The sequence below is a fragment of the Sturnira hondurensis genome, unplaced genomic scaffold (assembly GCF_014824575.4).
Source record: "Sturnira hondurensis isolate 20B ecotype Veracruz unplaced genomic scaffold, ASM1482457v3 Scaffold0004322, whole genome shotgun sequence".
In the NCBI taxonomy this organism is placed as follows: domain Eukaryota; kingdom Metazoa; phylum Chordata; class Mammalia; order Chiroptera; family Phyllostomidae; genus Sturnira; species Sturnira hondurensis.
In genome coordinates this window covers 1906849-1923963 of record NW_028076953.1, presented here as the reverse complement: position 1 = coordinate 1923963, position 17115 = coordinate 1906849, and the positions used below count along the sequence as shown (strand labels likewise).

Sequence of the window (17115 nt, the reverse complement as noted above, 5' to 3'; positions counted from 1 at the left end):
CGCTTAGAGTTATTGGCTCTGGGACTTTGAGTTCCTCTTGCGCCCTCTTTTGGGCTGTTCGTGCCTGTTAAGTAGCAGGATCGTAGCCCTAGGTTTTCACCAGAGCAGGGCAACACAGTCGCTGGGTTGTGACGTTGTATGTGGGGGCGGGGTCAAAGAGGGACATTGGCTTCCCTCCGCTGCCTGCTGCCGCGACCCCCACCAGCACTGCAGCCATCACCATCACCAGGCCCACACGCCTCGCTCCACAGCATGCGAGTGTGCCACCGCTGTCAGCCCTCCACCACTGGGTTCGCCCCCTGGAGCCTGCGTGGTCCGTCTCACTGCACAGGAATGTGCGACCTTGGTCAGTCTGCCCCGCACCCCGACTAGTTCTGGGCTGCCTGCTCTCCTAGGTCTGTCCTGCCCCACCCAGCTCCGCTGCTGGCTCCACCTCTCTTACCGTCCTCGTTGAACGGGTTCGTAGCTGTCGGACTTCCATATAATTCCGTTTTCTGGTCTCTGGGTGTGTCTTAGTTCTCCAAAACTTTTGTTGTATCCAAACTTGGTTGTGGGAGAAGGCACAGTGTTTCCACCTATGCCTCCATCTTGGCGGAAATCTTTTCTCTTTTTAAAATGGAGAATAGGAGACCTAACCATCATACTACCAACGGAGTCAAAGGTCAACAAACTCTTCTTGGCTAGAAAGACACACAGATGACAGTGACTATTTTGTTTACCATGCAAGGGTCCTGCCTGTCTAGAGCTGATAGGGTGGAGTATACGATGTGCAGACTGATCCTGAGAAGGAAGCCAATTCGCAGGGATGCAGAGCTAAGAAATGGAGGGAGGGACAGTTTCTTCTGTCAAATTAGTCATATTGAGCTTCTGGATCTAGATATACCTGAAACCATGTCTCCTTAGACTGCCTAATTATTTGAACTAATAAATTTCCCTTTCTGTCTAATCAGGTTTAGACAGAAAGGGGAATTTGGTGTCTGTTTCTCGTAACAGAGAGGCCTGAATAATGTATGTATGTACTCCAAGGTGGTATTAGAGGAGACTGGCTTATTCACATACTGGGTGGTTTCTCTCAGGCAGGTCTTTTAAAAGCTCTGAGCCCAGGTTTCTCATCTCTTAGTAGAAGTGGTTGGATAGGAGCAACAGTTTCTGAGAAGAGCTGCATGGAAGTGAGGCACCAGGGGTCCCTCAGTGGGAAATGACACAGAAGCACGCGGGGGACCCCAGCTGCTGCCTCAACTAAACCAGGAGTAACCTGCCTTTTAAAATTCTGTTTTACATATTAGAATTACACATGAAATTTGATTTGAACAAAAATAATTTCCTTTGTTAAAAAAGGCTCCGTGATTTCTTCCAATTCCAGAAATTCTAATAATCTCTGTTGATTTCTGAGAAGCAGTGTGACATTGGCCATTGCATTACAGCACATCAGACTGCCTGGTGACCAAATCCAGCTCCACCCCTTACTAACAGTGTGACTTTGAGCAAGTTTCTCTGTTGGTTGGTTTCTTCATCAGTAAAATAAGAGGACGATAGTGCCTGCTTCACAGGGCAGTTATGAGGGTTAATTGACAGTATATGTGAAACCCAGCAGTGTCTGACCCCTGGTATGTATGTGCTCAATAGCTGCTCGCTATGGGGGTGATGATGATAGGCCTGGAAGAGCTCAGTAAATCTGGTTTGCTTTTGTCCATTCCCTTAAGGAGCGAGCTGGGGAAAAAATCAGGTCACCAGCTTGTTCCCTGTAACTGTGTCAGTGTGTTGGAGGAAGTGAAAACTTTGGTCTCTGTTTTTTGTTTTCAGAATATAATCATTCTTTCAACTAATGACTAGTCCAAATGTTCATTTTGTGTGTGTGGTTTAAATTAAACTTTTCCTGATTATATAAATAGTACATATGCAATGATAAAACTTTGAAAATTAATTTAAAAATATGATAGCACCTGTAATCTTACTACCAAAATATAAATGTTATTAACATTTTGATTATTGAATGTTTCAGTTTGGAGTGTTTTCTTCTGGACTTTCTTTTATAACACTAAAAAGAATATATAAATTCATACAAAAAACTTTATAAATATATGTGTATGTTTGTATGTTTAGTTTTATGTCCTTCTTTTCACAAATAAGGTTATATTGTAAGTAACACTCCCTGACATTAAATATTCTTTGAAAACAACATTTATATGACCTCTTAGTAATTTGTTATTGTATGGCTCTACCATGATTTATTTGACAAGTTCCCTATAATTGGACTTTTAGTTTTTAGTTTAGATCCAGTATATAAATAATTCTGTACAAACATCCTCTTATATCAATCTTGAAATATACCTGACAAGGATCCTATACCTTGAGAAATCTCTGAGCCACCAAAATATGACCATTTATAAGGCTTCTGATACATATTATAAAATAGTCTTCCAGCAAGCTTTCACCAAGTTAAACATTGACCAGCATTATGGTAAATATCTGTAAAAAGCAATTGTTAGAAATTATAAATGCTGGTTTTCATTACAAGAACTACCTTGGGAAAACAAACTATTGAATGTATTGCCTTTGTTTGAGAAATTTGACTAAATTTAAAGTTTACAAAACTAGGCTTTAAAGGCCCAATACAGAACACATATTTCTTTCTAGAGCCCTTAAAGTTTACAAAATTCATTGTAAAAATCATTCCAACCACAAAGTGAAAAATCCTTCACATCACACAGTGATTCAGAGTCTTTTTAAGCTATAATATTTACTAACCAGAAGACAAAGAAGTTACTGTTGTTGTGGTCATCATTTTGATGGAACTATTACCCAGACCTTTCACGCCGTGCTTCGTGAAGGGGCAACATCCGATCAGGTAAATAGTACAGTGAAAGGGATTCCCCACATCACACTAATGCCAACTTCACTCGGGCCCTTGAACAATTAATTAATGCTCTCTGGGTTAGATTAGTGGCCCGTGGTTCATTAAACATGAACATTGGAATTTAAATGTGAAAGACAATATGAAAATATTCCTTACACGTTTTTCATTCAAGCCCTGGAAACTTTAAGTAGGAAAATGTTCCAAGGGGCACTGCCGTGACTAGAATACTGAGTTGTGGAAAGCAAGATGGCATCATCTAGAATTTAAAATAGTTTTCTCTAAAGGCCTCACAATGTCACTTCCCTAGAGCTACAGCTGTACTCTGACTGACATTCTACTTCTCCATGAGACCCGAACGTGCAGCTCATGTGATCGGTTCTCCTTTTTCTCAGTCAGTCTGAGCAGTATTAACTGCATTTGTAACCTGAAAGAAACTAACAGAGAAATGCATCTTGTCCAAATGCCAGCACGACAAACAGATTGCTAATAATCTTTACTCTACTATTTCAACTCTGCCATCCTCCCTCATCCTTCTTGCTAGTCACAGTGTTCTTTGGACCACCATTGTCTGGACCACCTTGACCTTTGGGACCTGGATTGATTATGTCCTCTAGAAGAGTCTTCATCCCTGTGCAGCCTGGTAGGTTTCACTCATCCAATCAGATTTCCCCACACATCTCCAGTCAGAGATGCTAAGACCAAGATTCACACTTTGTTAGGCTGTATTGGTTCTAAGAAATATAAATCTCTTCAAGTTACTTCAAGTAGCAGGGGTTTGTGATGAACATGTCTGATACAGGGCGGGTCACAGACAGGCAAAGAATCTCAAGGAAACCGAGGAGCAGCTCCTATTCAAGATCCAAGACAGGCCTAGGGTACAAGTGGTTTATCCCCTCTTCAGTTATAAAAGTCAAAGATCTCCATTCTGGTGTTCTGTTGTTATGGTGACTTCTGCTCTCACAGGCCCTGTGACTCTTTGTGTTAGCTCATTTCTCCCCCTGGCTCTCTGCACCTACACCAGTCTGTGCCATCTCATTCAAACGTACTTGAAGTCGTTTCCTGGGTGGGGCTTTTCAGAAGACCATAACAGAAGCAAGGATCCATGCCCTGGAAGGCTGCTTTTGGCAGATTCCCCAGCCTGCTCCAGTCCAGTGGCCACTTTTGCTTCAACCCCAGCCTAAGTCTCTGCAGTTGCCCTTAACAGGGGAGAAAGGGCAAGTTGGGCATCTTGCTAGATATGTCTGACACACCAAATTCCTCACTTTGAACCTAGGAATATTACTCTTGTGGATAAAAGATCTAGTATCATAGTGCTAATTTGCTTCCTCTGTTGTAAAGGAGAGGACTGATTCTCATCTACCAAGCACTGTCCTGGAGCTGTATCAGAGAGAGATTTTTTGAAAATTTGTCTTACCTATTGCTAGGACAACAAACTGTCACCCAGTGCCCATCATTCCCTAGCCTGTAAATGAGGCTTGTCCACTTACACAGGAAGCCCATGCAAAGCAGCCTTTAGGCTACAACACCACTGTCAACTCTTCAGCCACTCTGACCCTTGAGTACCTTTGATACCTGGTGCCTTGGCTTCTCTCTCTAGCTCCCTCTGTTGGCCTCTGGCTGTCCTCCTCCTTCCCAGGATGCACTCTGCTCACATCTTCCCACGGGGGTAAGAGAACCTCTGACAACGGGGATTCACCAGCATCCTCTCTCTCTCTCTACCCACCCCCTATTCCATCCCTTCCCCTCAATCCTCAAAAGAAGAGATTCCTAATTCAGGGCAAAGTCGGGGATTGCCTTTAATGAGCTTTTGGGTTGGACTATGGCTAGAGAACCAGCATATTCTACTTACCTCAGACATTTGTAGTAAGGACTAAATGAGGTCACACATGTCAAGTGCTTTGAACAGAACTGACAATTCTTATTACACCTCAGTATTTGGAATCCTCTTGGCCGTTCCCTCAGTCGCTCATCCTTTCAGAGTAGGATCTGCTCTGTGGCACAGTCCAATTTATGCAGAGCAAGTATATTCCCATGTGAAGGTGGTGAAGCATTTCAATTAGAAAAAGCCTAGACAACTGCTGGTAGTATTTAGTATTTATTGAGAGCTTATTAAGTATCAGACCCTACACTTGGTGCTTTGCAATTTTTATCTAATTTATCCCTCATGAAGTACCATCATCATCTCCACTTTATTCATGAGGAAACTAAGGCATGGAGAGATTAAGTAATTTAACCCAAGGTCATAAGTATCCAAGTCAGTATTCAAACGAGTAGTCTCTTCTAGAGTTTGAACTTCCTGCCATAGAAGCATGCTGTCTCCAATTAGAATGGCGGCTGTTGAAGCTGAAAATGGCCTTGGTAATCCTCGTGCCTCTAACCCCTCGTTTTACAGATTGGAAACAAAGGCCTAAGCAAAAGAGCTGATTTCCTCAAGACTGCAAATCTTGTTAGAGGCTAGAACCCATAGCAGCTTTCACTTAGGTGATTTTCCTACTGCTCCACTTCATGTCAATATTTTTCCAGACTAATTCTATTGGCATCTACAGAAATGCTAGCTTCAGATTAATTTTGCTTTGAAGGAGTTAGTTCTTCTTCCCATTTATCAAAACAAGCTTCCAAAGCTTGTTTGGTGTGGTTGCCAAACTTGGAGGTATTACATAATTTCTTAGGAATTAGTTTCTTAGGGTATTTTGTGTGGTAGTTGAGTTAGATGGGTAGTTTCTAGATTTTGGATTTCAGGGAACAGCAAAATTCAAAAAGCTTAGGGACCAGCATATAATTGCCATTTTATTTTTTACAGGCAAGGATTTTAAAAACACAGGTGCAAAAGAGAAAAAAACAAACTACCACCTAAAATACTATCACCATTCTGTAAAATAAAGAGTATTTCAACCAAAAAGTTAGGAAGACGACCTTAGAATGAAGAATCAGTCATTTCAAATGAGTAACATTAATTGCATAGAAAGACTCAAAAATTGGCCTGAGTGTCTTCATTCATCACATACGAGTGACAATTTAATCATGGATCAGCATCTGAGAATCTGAGTTAGATAACCTTTGAAGTTCTCTCTAGCTTTTAAATTCTGTGGTTTTGAGTATCACTTCTCCTTTTACAATATTTTAGAGGTTTCTTGCAGTTAGGTCTTTATAATTAATCCTTCTTAAGCTTATCCTAAAAGCTTTTTTACACTGTGTATGGAATGACTATTAGAGATTTTACCATCAGAATAGTAAAGCAGGGAAGTATAATTATAAGTCCCCATGTTAACACCCTTCAAGGCTCCAGTTTCCCCCTTTTCTACCCTGGGGAAACAGAGCAGTGATTTTTTAAAAATCTCTTTATCCTTTTTATTGAATCTATTGGGATGACACTGGTTAATAAAATTCTACAGGTTTCAGATGCACAATTCCACAACATAGCACCTGGACGCTGTATTGTGTGTTCACCTCCCCAAGAGCAATGATTCTTAACACTGACCTCTCCCTTCTCCCCAGGCTCCTTTAGACCAGAGGAGTCTGGCTCAAGCTGCGGCTGGATACTTGCTTTTTCTGCTGACTGAGAGCCCTCTGAGATTTGACTACTGCCCAGGGTCTAACCAGGGAGTTTTGCCAAGCCTTGGACTAAGAGGGAGAAATTCTTTAAGGAAGGAATAACTGTTTCCATGTTAACAGCCTAGAGGAGGAGAAGAAATCTGGCCCCAAATACCCCTTTGAATTTGCCCCTTTGAAAATTCAGTTCTTTGTTTTCTACTCTGTAGAAAACATTTTACACCTATGCGTGTGTTCGGAGTGAGGGTGAGGGTTGGGAGGAAGTCAGAGGACGCCAGGACGAGAGCATATGTACACCGAGGGCAGAGATGTGTCCCCCGAATCTGTCCCTGCACTCCTAGCAATTTGCCTGGCCGTAGCAAAGACTTAGCAAATGTTTGTCAAATGCTCCAAGTTTTAAGCACACTAATTTAATAGCAATAACCTTTTATTGTGTGCCTACTAGTGTCAGGAACTATAATTGATACTCTCGGAAAATTACTTCGAATTCTTGCTAGAACTATTTTTATTAGTGGGTGAATTATTATTCCCATTGCATGGCTAATGAAACTGAGGCACAAAGTGGTTAACAGGCTTGGCCAACGTCATAGAATTAGTGACTGAGCCGGATAGGCTGCCATGTGCCGAGCTGCAGTGCCTGCACTTCGTCAAGTCGTCAAGCTCCAGGGAGAGCAGGGGAAAGGCAGCCGGCATCGCCTTCCAAGGGCTTAGCAGAGGCCTTTCCTGGCCAAGTCTCTGCATCGGCAGAGGGCCAGTTGTGTCATCATCAGAGAGGAAGGAATCACTGACCTTCTTTTTAGACTCTCAATCTCTGAGACCATTAAGGTCCATCAGGAAGTGAGGGGTAGAGCCTAGTCCAGGACCGGCTCTCCTGACTGCCTACCTGTTCCTTTACCCACCGTGCAGGCACCAGCAAAACCCAGAAAAGCCCCTTGTACCCATCAGGGTAGGCAAATTCCTACAACCACTACCACAAGTAGCAGTAACTTGACAAAACAAGAATTTGTTTCTAATTTTTGTCACAGTCCAATGTAGATAGGAGAGAGCCTTTTTACTCTGGGCTGGCTGTGCTCTTGGTGTTCTCTCCATAAAGCCAGCAAACAAAGACAGCAAGGATTGTACCTGTGAGGGTTTAACAGGCCAGGCCTGGAAGAGGCCCACCTCACTTCTCAGGTCCAGACTTCAATCCAGTGATGACATCTAATTGCAATGGAGGCTGGGAAATGTAGTCCGAAGTGTGCTCAGGAAGCAGAGCACTCATGGACACCCACACATTCAGGAGCCTCTTCTAAGAGCAGCAGCTGTCACAGGCCTGACCTCAGTGTGCAGTTTTGTCCTTATTTTACTGTGGGTATTTGAACGTTAGGCTCCTATACTTAAATATAACATATTTATTTAAGTATAGGTTTGTTTGCTTGCTTGTCTTTTAGGTCACTGCAGCTAGCATTCTTGCAAATAAGGGTGGAATGGAAGGGAGCAGTGGCAGTGTTAAGCAGCTAAAAAATTGAACATGATCCTTCAGAGTTTCCTCTTTTGTTTTGTCTTTGTTGTTTTCTTGATTGGGTTTTGTTCTGTCTTGCTTTGTTTTGCTAACAGGTGTTGTATTCTTACTAGGTGTTATCTTTGTACATCTTCATAGCAATCCTGGAAGGTAGGTGCTATCATTATCCCCATTTTCCAGACATGAACATGGAAGCATACCGAGACTGAGAGAGAGACTGACCAAGGTGAGGGAGCTGAGGTTTTAACCCGGGGCTCTTTCTTTGCAGACCACATGCTATCCATTCCATTGTCCTCTGGCTGGCAAGCGTCAGGCCAGAGCTGGAGCCCAAACTGAGCCTGGGACAGTTCTCTGAAGTCTGCACATCTCTGATACATGCCTTCCATTGGCTGGCACTCTGATGTCACCACATGTCCCCTGTGTGGATGGAAACATAGAAGCTCCCATAACATGCTGAGCACACAAAGACATGTCAGTGTTGCAGTGACTCTTCCCTGCATATAAAACAAGGCCTTTCACATGCATACATTTTTGGTCCACATTTTAGAGACTAATTTCACCCTGAATAAATTAATTTATGCTCAGGATCCTGTCTCCTAAATACTTTTTTATTCAGTGAAATATTTCAAAAGGAATACTGTAGCAGCTCTCTTAAACCACCACAGTTACAGACTAGTCAGATCATTTTCTACATGCTTTTAAACACTTGGAATGCCCTGGGAGTGAAGCACTGGATCAATTAGGGCAAACTGATGAAAGGTTAATTTAACAGAGCCCTGAGCAGATGCTCTGCCTGTCCTTGCAGCTCCGTGGTCTAACAAGCTGAACTACTCTGACTGTGTAAACACCATTAAAAGCATAACTTGACCTGGGTCGGGTACCCACCCCACCATTAGAGAGTAGCTTAAAGAACCCTATTAGAAAGAAACCGTTGGGTGGGAGTGTGGGGAGCAGAAGCAGGAGAAAGGAGTTGTTGAGCTATTGAACTCTAATTGAACTATAAACAAGGGCTTATTATAAGCACTGCTCCCAGCACTCTCAGCATGTGACCCCCTCCGGGAGTTTCATTGTAAGCAGAATTTAATCACACACCTGTCTTTCTAGGGTATCACGTCCCTCTACTTGCCTCTAGTTCAAGTAACTGAAAGGCGTGAACAACAGATTTTGAGATCAAGTTAGATTATGGAAGGAGCACTCAAGCAGCACAAGGCTGAGACCACTCAGAGGTGGTCCCATGGCTCAGGAAGCAGGAGTGGCACTGGTTCCAATCCCATACACTCTTCTCTAGTCCTGACAGCCATCATTGTGACTGGCAGCCATATGTCAATTTCTCAGGGACGTATTGCCTGGTTTTCAAGTATTCCTGCATGAATGGCTGAGTCTCCTACTCCCAATCTACCCAAAGGTTCTGTGTTCTGGCTGTGTATCAGAACTGCCTGGGCACTTATTAATATACTGATGCCTGGAGCTCTCCCCAGAGAGTGCATTTTTAGCAAGCTTTCTGGGAGGACCTAATGTGCCTCCTGAGCTGAAACCACGGGTGTGGCCCCCACCCTCGCCAGCAGGGAGGAGTGCTCTGGTTTTGGACTCCTTGGATACAGTAAGTAAGAGGGAGGTGGGCCTGAGAGCTGCTATCCATGGCCACCAGCAGCCACTGGGTAGGCTGGCTGTGCCGAAATGACACAGGGAAGATGGAGGGGCTGTAAGTCCTAGGTGGTCATCTTCCAACTCAAGTCCTCAGCCTTTCCTTTTTCCTGCCACATCACCTTACTTCTTGCCACATGACTTTACAAACATTTATCAGATGTGCTGGGCTGGACACTATAGAGAGAAAAAGAAGAAGAGAGAGACATGGTCCTTATCCTCAAAGAGCTTACCAACCTCTGCCAGGGAAGCAGAGGCAAGTATGGACATCAGTTTCCTACTTATTAATGGCTCTTATTAGAAGTTCCATGGGATGAGATAAAAACAGAGAATTTTATAACATTATCAGGGCTTATTGGTGCTTTTGCCCATTATAGAGATAATTAAGAATTGTCGATGTCAAGTCCCTCTCTCCCTCTCTCTCTCTCTCTCACACACACACACGCTTGTGCACACCTTCCTCAGAAACAAGAAAGAACTAAACATAGATATTTTAGATACCAGTCATGAGCATGCTACCTTTTTTATCTGGAACCTGTTTGTAAGTTTAATCAAGGCTCCAGAGTCCTTCTAGTGAATCCCAAATCAATAAGTGCCCTAATCTAAGCTCAATGGGCCTTTGCACATGGCTTCTTCAGACTCCCACATTCATTCAGTCAACTAAGACTTGAGACCTTTTATGGACCAGACAGCACACCAGACACTGAAATCTAATGAGCCAAAAGGCTGTTCCTATTCTACTGGTGCTTAAAATCTAGTGAGGAAGACAGATATCAATGTAAAATTACTATTGCGATAAGCGAAGATAGATGTACATGAGCTATGTGAGAATATTAACTTGGAAACAAACCTAGGGAGTCAAGGAAGACTTGGTCAGTTCCTGACCTTGAGAACTTGGTCAGGAACCAGGGCATCACATCTACAATGCAATGGCCTGGGGAAGAGGTTTGGGGGTAGCGGTGGTTCAAGCCAGAAACAAAAGTATGAGTCAGTTAGTGAGAATGGGCTGGACTGGTGGTTCTCAAAGTGTGGTCTTCAGACCACTGTGGGTACCAGAGATGCTTTCAGGGGTTCTGAGAGGTCAAAATTATTTTCATGATTACATATTACTGAGATTTCATTGCCCCCTTTCACTGTATTGATATTCACAGTAATGATATAAAAACACTAGTGAGTGAAATTGTGAGGGCCTTAGCACAAAGCAAGTCGGTGGCACTGGACTGTACTCGTGGCCACTGTCTTCTTACTCCACGCACTTGCAGGGGGGGAAAGAGCCCGCTCCACTTAGAGATGCCGTTGATCGAGCAGTTGAAGTTATTTCTTTTATTAAATCAATACCCTTGAGTATACATCTTCTTAATATTCTATGTGGCAAATAGGAAGTATGCATAAAGCACATCTACTATATACAGAAGGACAATGGCTGACTTCAGGAAAAACACTTGTTTGATTTTTCAAATTATGAGTAGAACTAGCTGCTTTTACCATGGAACACAGTTTTTACTTTTAAAAAAGCTACTGAACAACCATGGTTATTCAAACTTAGTTTCTTGGCAGACTTTTTTTAAAAAAATTTAAACGGAGTATCGTGAACCTGTCACTTCAAGGAAAATCATTAACAGTGTTTGCTGCCAAATATAAAATTGAAGCTTCAAGCAAAAATTAGAGGTTTAGAAAACTTGTAGCCCTTACCATGAGCTTGACAGATTCCAAATACTTAAAGATTCCAACAAGATGGATGCTGATAGCAAATAATGCAATTTTTACTTACATTGTATGATGAAGTATGTCAACATTTGGAAGACCTGTGTAACTCAGTGAACAAATCTTTTCCACATAACCAGAACACAAGGTTACAAAACCACGTGTAGGTGAGAGATCCACTCAAAGTGCAAGATTGCCTAATGGATTTTCAAGTAATAGAGCATGAAAAGTTCATTAACATGGTTTCAGGTTACAAATTGTAACTAACTTTTAAGAAACTACCACTCGTCAACAAGTTTTTACAAGGTATCCAAAAAGAACATCCACGGTCATCAAAAAAGACCATTAAAATACTCCCCTATGTAACTACATTTCTGTGTGAGGCCAGATTTTCTTCTTGTACCTCAACAACAGCAACAAAACAGATTGTGGCTGATTAAATGCAGAAGACGAAATGAGAACCCAGCTGTCTTCAATTAATCCAGAGATTTGGAAAAATGTAAAATTCTGTCATTCTCACTAGTTTATTTTAGAAGCTAGCTGTTTTTTCCCTAAACATATATTATTTATATTAACATGGAATGGTTTGATTATGTTTTTGAAATTAACTAACATATATACACTTTTAAAATTTCCCAGTTTTAATCTCTGATATGGAAAGGTTGCTAGATCTGATTCACACAAACAAAAGCTCTTTGGGGTCATCAATACTTTTTAAGTTTTAAGGGGTCCTGAGACCCAAATGTTTGAGAACTACGGGGCTAAATTATTGTTTTCTCAGTAACAAAATTGTCTGGACTCTCAGCCACTACACAGAACAAATGTTTGTTTCCCTCTCATGCCCAGACAAATCAGGCAACTCTCTGAAGACAGCTGACTCAGCAGCCAAGTCACCCCCATCTTGTGGCTCTGCTGTCTCAACACATGGCCTCCACAACTGCAGCTGCAGAAGAGAAAACTGGAAGAGAGTACATCAGCTCTTAAATCTTCTGCTGTGTGTCACTTCTACTCACAGCTCACTCAGCAGAACTCATCACGTGGCCCCACCCAACGGCAAGTGGCCTGGGAAATGTGGGAAAGTTTCCGAATATTTGGTAAGCAGCAGCAAATGGCACTATCCAACGTAGAACAAAGAACTTGTGTGAAGAACTTCTGGTGAGAAACTGAAGTTTTGTGCAAAGAGGTGACGGGGTGTGTATAGTGACGTGGAGCACAATGCAAGAAAAGGCCAGGGAGATCTGGCCAGGGGGGCCAGACTGTAGGGGCCAGACTGTGTGTGCTGGCCTCAGAAGCCATGGCAAAGATTGTGGTCTTTTTCAGAGCAATAGGAAGGCATTGGGTGGTTTAAACAGCCAGTGACAATGGTCAGCTTTATCTGTTGATGGACCACTGCATCTATGAGAAGAAAAAAATGTAGGGGGACAGAAGTGGAAATAGTGAGGGACAATGCCAATAAATCAGGTCTTCGGGAGAAAGAAAAGTCTCAATCTGTGGCACTTACCAATTTCTGTAGTGTAAATACTCCCACCATGGCCAATTTCAAGCTGATCAATTCCATACCACTTGAATGCAGTTAGGAAAAAACATCCACAGTCAGCTCTTGTGAGGCAGCAGAGCAGGCTTTTGATGAGATTGAGGCAAGAAAGCTAGTAAGGAGGCTAATCCAGACAAAAGATGATGGTTGTCTAAATTTCCCTCTTGGAACACACAGCTGCAGCTAACCCACAGTCTATGTGTGTCAGTGACTGAAACCTCCTACCTTCACACCAAATATCACCAAGATTTTTCAATGATTATGACATATGAGGGTGAGGGATATGACTGTCTTCCCCTATCTATCCACAGGCTTACCTCCAGTATAGAAGTATGGGCCTAGATCTTTGAAGAGAAAGCAAAGAACTATCTCCTCCACTTTTAGCTCATCTACCCAGAGCCAGGATTGCAAACATCCTCAGATATTCTGGCAGAACATTCCTCCCCAACTGTTCCAAGGAGGAGACAGCCCAGAAGGTTGCCAAAAAGGCCCAGGATGGGTTTTCAGCCTCCTCTGATTTAGGTGGAGATTCACAAGAATCAAACAGTTATAGTCCACAACTGTAGGTTACAAAAAAAGGCTTTGCAAGCTTGTCAATGGGGTAAAAACCTTGGCTTTGGCTGGTGGGCTCAGCACTGAACTAGATGACTGAGGAGGATGCAGAACGGAGTGAGGGTTTCTACTCCAGGGTGCTCTCGCCCCAGTCGCCAGTTACCTGAGGCTTGCAGCCTCATCTACCCAAACTGGGCTTTAGCTAGCTCGCCAGCCTCTCCCTTCTCCCTTGCTCAAGTTCCTGGAGCAGAATCACAGCTCGTGTGTGCCTGAAGAGGTGCCCGGGGTGCTGCTATTTAAATAGCTCTGCCTCAAAATACGACAGGTGCCGCTCACCATCTAGCTCCCAAATTTTAAGGATTTTTTTTCCTCCAGAGGAATATATGAATTTTTAATTTAAAGACCTTGCCTGGCTCAGATAGTCATCCCCTTCTTCCTTTCCTTCCCTCTTTTTCTCCCTCCCTTTCTGCCTCTTACTTTCTCTTTTAAATATAAAACCACAGGCCGAAGTGTTCCTCAGCACCATCATCCACCTGTCCTGCTGGTTCTGAAATTTTCTGACCCTTGAGCCCGCCTTGCTGGCTCCAAAGTTTCCCTCCGCTGGCTTTGCCTGCTGGACAAACCTCCAAAACAGGAGTGAGAGACTCCAACCAAATTCAGTCATAATATCCATGTCCCTAGTAAAGGTTTTATATAGCCTGAGTCACCAGACACTGGACTATTCAAAGAGAGGTGACAAAGATAGACATGTTAGGCAGATGGGGAGGAAAGTGCCACAAAAAACTAGATGTTGCCAAATGCTAACATTCTCTCTTGGGACAAATTAGAAGTGTGAGACGAACAATACAATTTTAGGTTTTAGAAATTTTAGGTTTTAGTACTAAATTCACAGAGACCACTAACCAAACAGAAGACCTGAAAGCAAAAGAGGGTATACCTCTTCACTTCGCTGGACTTACTTAATCAAGACATTTGTGCCTGTGTAGGCACAAATCCTGAGTGACTAGATTAAGAGACCGACTTCTTACACAGCTAAATAAGGACCTATTACCATAATTTAATATATATTTGTTATCCTCACCCAAAAACATGCTTATTGATTTTAGAGAGAAGGGAAGGGAAAGAGAGAGAGAGAGAGAGGGAGAGAAACATTCATGTGAGAAACATCGATTGGTTGCCTCTCATACAAGCCCCAACTGGGGACCAAACCCACAACCCAGGCATGTGCTCTGACCAGGAATCAAACCCACGACCTTTTGGTTTATGGAAACACACTCCAACTGAGCCACACTGGCCGGGGTTCCATAAGTTGATATTTTAACATTAAATATTTCAGTGAATTTAGTATGATGAAAACTTACTACATTGTCTTTTTTACCTAGCAATGGACTAATGAAAATTATAGTCTACCTAACAGCATTTGAGAACCCGACTCTCAGTGCACCCAATGTGATCTAAGAGAAAGAGACTGCATTTCCTGTGTATCCTCACTGAATCTGTAGACAAGTGAAGTTTCAGAAGGTTAAACAATTTGCTCCAAATCACATAGCTAATAACATCAGAGCTAAAAATCAAACCCAAGACAAGCCCAGGCTGGGTAGCTCAGTTGTTTAGAACATGGTCCTCGTATGCTAAGGTTGTGGGTTCAATCCCTAGTCAAGGTACATACAAGAATCAACCAATGAATGCATAAGTAAGTGGAACAACAAATCAATGTTTCTCTCCCAAAAGCATGCACTAGTGACCTCTGCTACAGAAAGATGTTCATGGTAGGCTTTCTCAAGAGAGATGAGAGGGGCATATGTGGCCAGAGGAAAGTTAATGCAGAGCTAGGGCATCAAGTTGGTCTGGAATTTGTTCAGACCTACATTCAGGGCTCCATCAAATCTGAGGGAAGCAGTGATAGAACACAATCTGGCTAATGAGGTGTTTAAGGCTAGTGTAGGTTGGGCACTCAGTACAGGGTGGAGCAAAAGGAAGTCTACAGGTCTGAGTATGTGAAACAGAGTTTATTCTTGCATTATTGCTTATTAATTATTGCATTATTTTTTATATGAACAACGGTAAACCTACTTTTGCCCCACCCTGTATTGAGGTTTCCATGACGGGTGTCATACATGGCCTCATTGTCAACCATGAAGGCACAATTAGAGTGCTCCACGGTGGTGTGGGTGGTAAGGATAGAGTTGTAGGGGTCAACTACTGCTATGGAAACCTGGGGAGCTAGGTGAATGGAAAACTCCACCTTGGATTTCTTGCCATAATTGACAGAGAGACATTCCATCATCAGGGAGGTGAACCCAGAACAAGTTTCCCCACCAAAGGCATGGAGAACCAAGAAGCCCTGAAGACCTGTGCATTCGTCAGCAAGTTTCCAAATTCGGTCTAAGACAAGGTCAAAGATTTCCTTGCCAATGGCGTAGTGTCTGCAGGTATAGTTTGTAGCAGCATTCTGCTTGCCTGTGATAAGCTGCTCCAGGTGGAAGAGCTGGAGGTAGTTACGAGTGCAAACTTCATCAATGACTCTGGGTTTCAGGTCTGTAAACACTGCCCTGGCACATGCTTGCCAGTACCTTACTGAAGAAGTCCTCTCCTTCCAGTGGTCTTGTCACTTGTCAGTAGACCTCCCAGCGGGCTTTGCCGATCTGGACATCAGCCTTGCCAACATGGATGGAGATGTATTCATGCATGTCTATGGGTTAGCAGGTGCAGGTAGACAACAGGAGTAGACACTGGGCCCTGATTACTGTTCCCAACAAGTTAAGAGTCAAGGTAAGTAATGAACTCAACGCTACTTCACCTTGAGGAGTTCTCAGGCATGGGTGAAAGGTAATTCATGTAGCTCAATAGAGCACAGTATCCTATAGCAAGCACTAAGTGGTAACATTATCATAGATCTATATCTACTGCCTGATCACCTTCATTCATTTAGGAGTGTAACCTCAGCTCATGGCCTGACAATGTCCCCAGAGGGGGCATGTTTCGCACTGAATTAGTCAGCTATTATTAGCACATTGCCTCAGATCTTTTCCTCCTCTTGTGTCCCAAGGACTCAGATCTTGAGGTGAACTCTGTCAATCAGGACTGTGCCAATGTTCCCAGTGGGAGTGAACTTTGGGTGCTCCCAGGGCTCCCAGTCCCAGCACTGAACAAGGAAGAGGAGAGGGGAGGGGCCCACCTCAAACCAGCTTGGCTGGGGTCCAGGGTCTCACCCAGTGCCTCTCCAATAGTTATATCACCTTGGTCTCTATCCTTGTGTCTACAGAGAAAGCCAGTAGGTGGCAGATGCCATTCATTCCATCACCTCCACCCTGCTCTTCCTCCCTGTCCCGTACCCTGTGGAGGCTTTTCCTATCTCCTGCTCTCAAGATTTGTCAGGTGGGTGCAGGTCAAATTCATGCTCCCCTCCTATAGCACTAGTGTTGGAGTAGTGAGCAGTTCTGTGGGAAGGGAACTAAAGGATAAGGGAAAGAAGAAGAATTATTTTTTACTATATACCCATTTGTACAGTTTGAATATTATACTAAGATCATAAAATGCCTGTTCAGGCCCTAGCTAGTATAGCTCAGTGGATTGAGTGTGGGCCTGTGAACCAAAGGATCATGGTTCGATTCCCCATCAGGGCACATGATATTTCTCTCGCTCTCTCCTTCCCTTCCCCTCTAAAGATAAATAAATAAAATCTTTTTAGAAAATGCCTGTTCAGTAAATAAATTTTTAAAAACAAAATTTAAATAACTTTAAAAATCATCCCAAGGAACCTACTGAGCTGCC

At 43.0% G+C, this 17115-nt stretch overlaps 1 pseudogene; it reads right to left on the bottom strand.

Annotated features, from left to right (window-relative positions):
- Positions 1 to 16031, bottom strand: part of LOC118986553 (tubulin alpha-1B chain-like) — a 42572-nt pseudogene extending 26541 nt beyond the window's left edge.
- Between the last annotated feature and the right edge of the window lie 1084 nt (positions 16032 to 17115).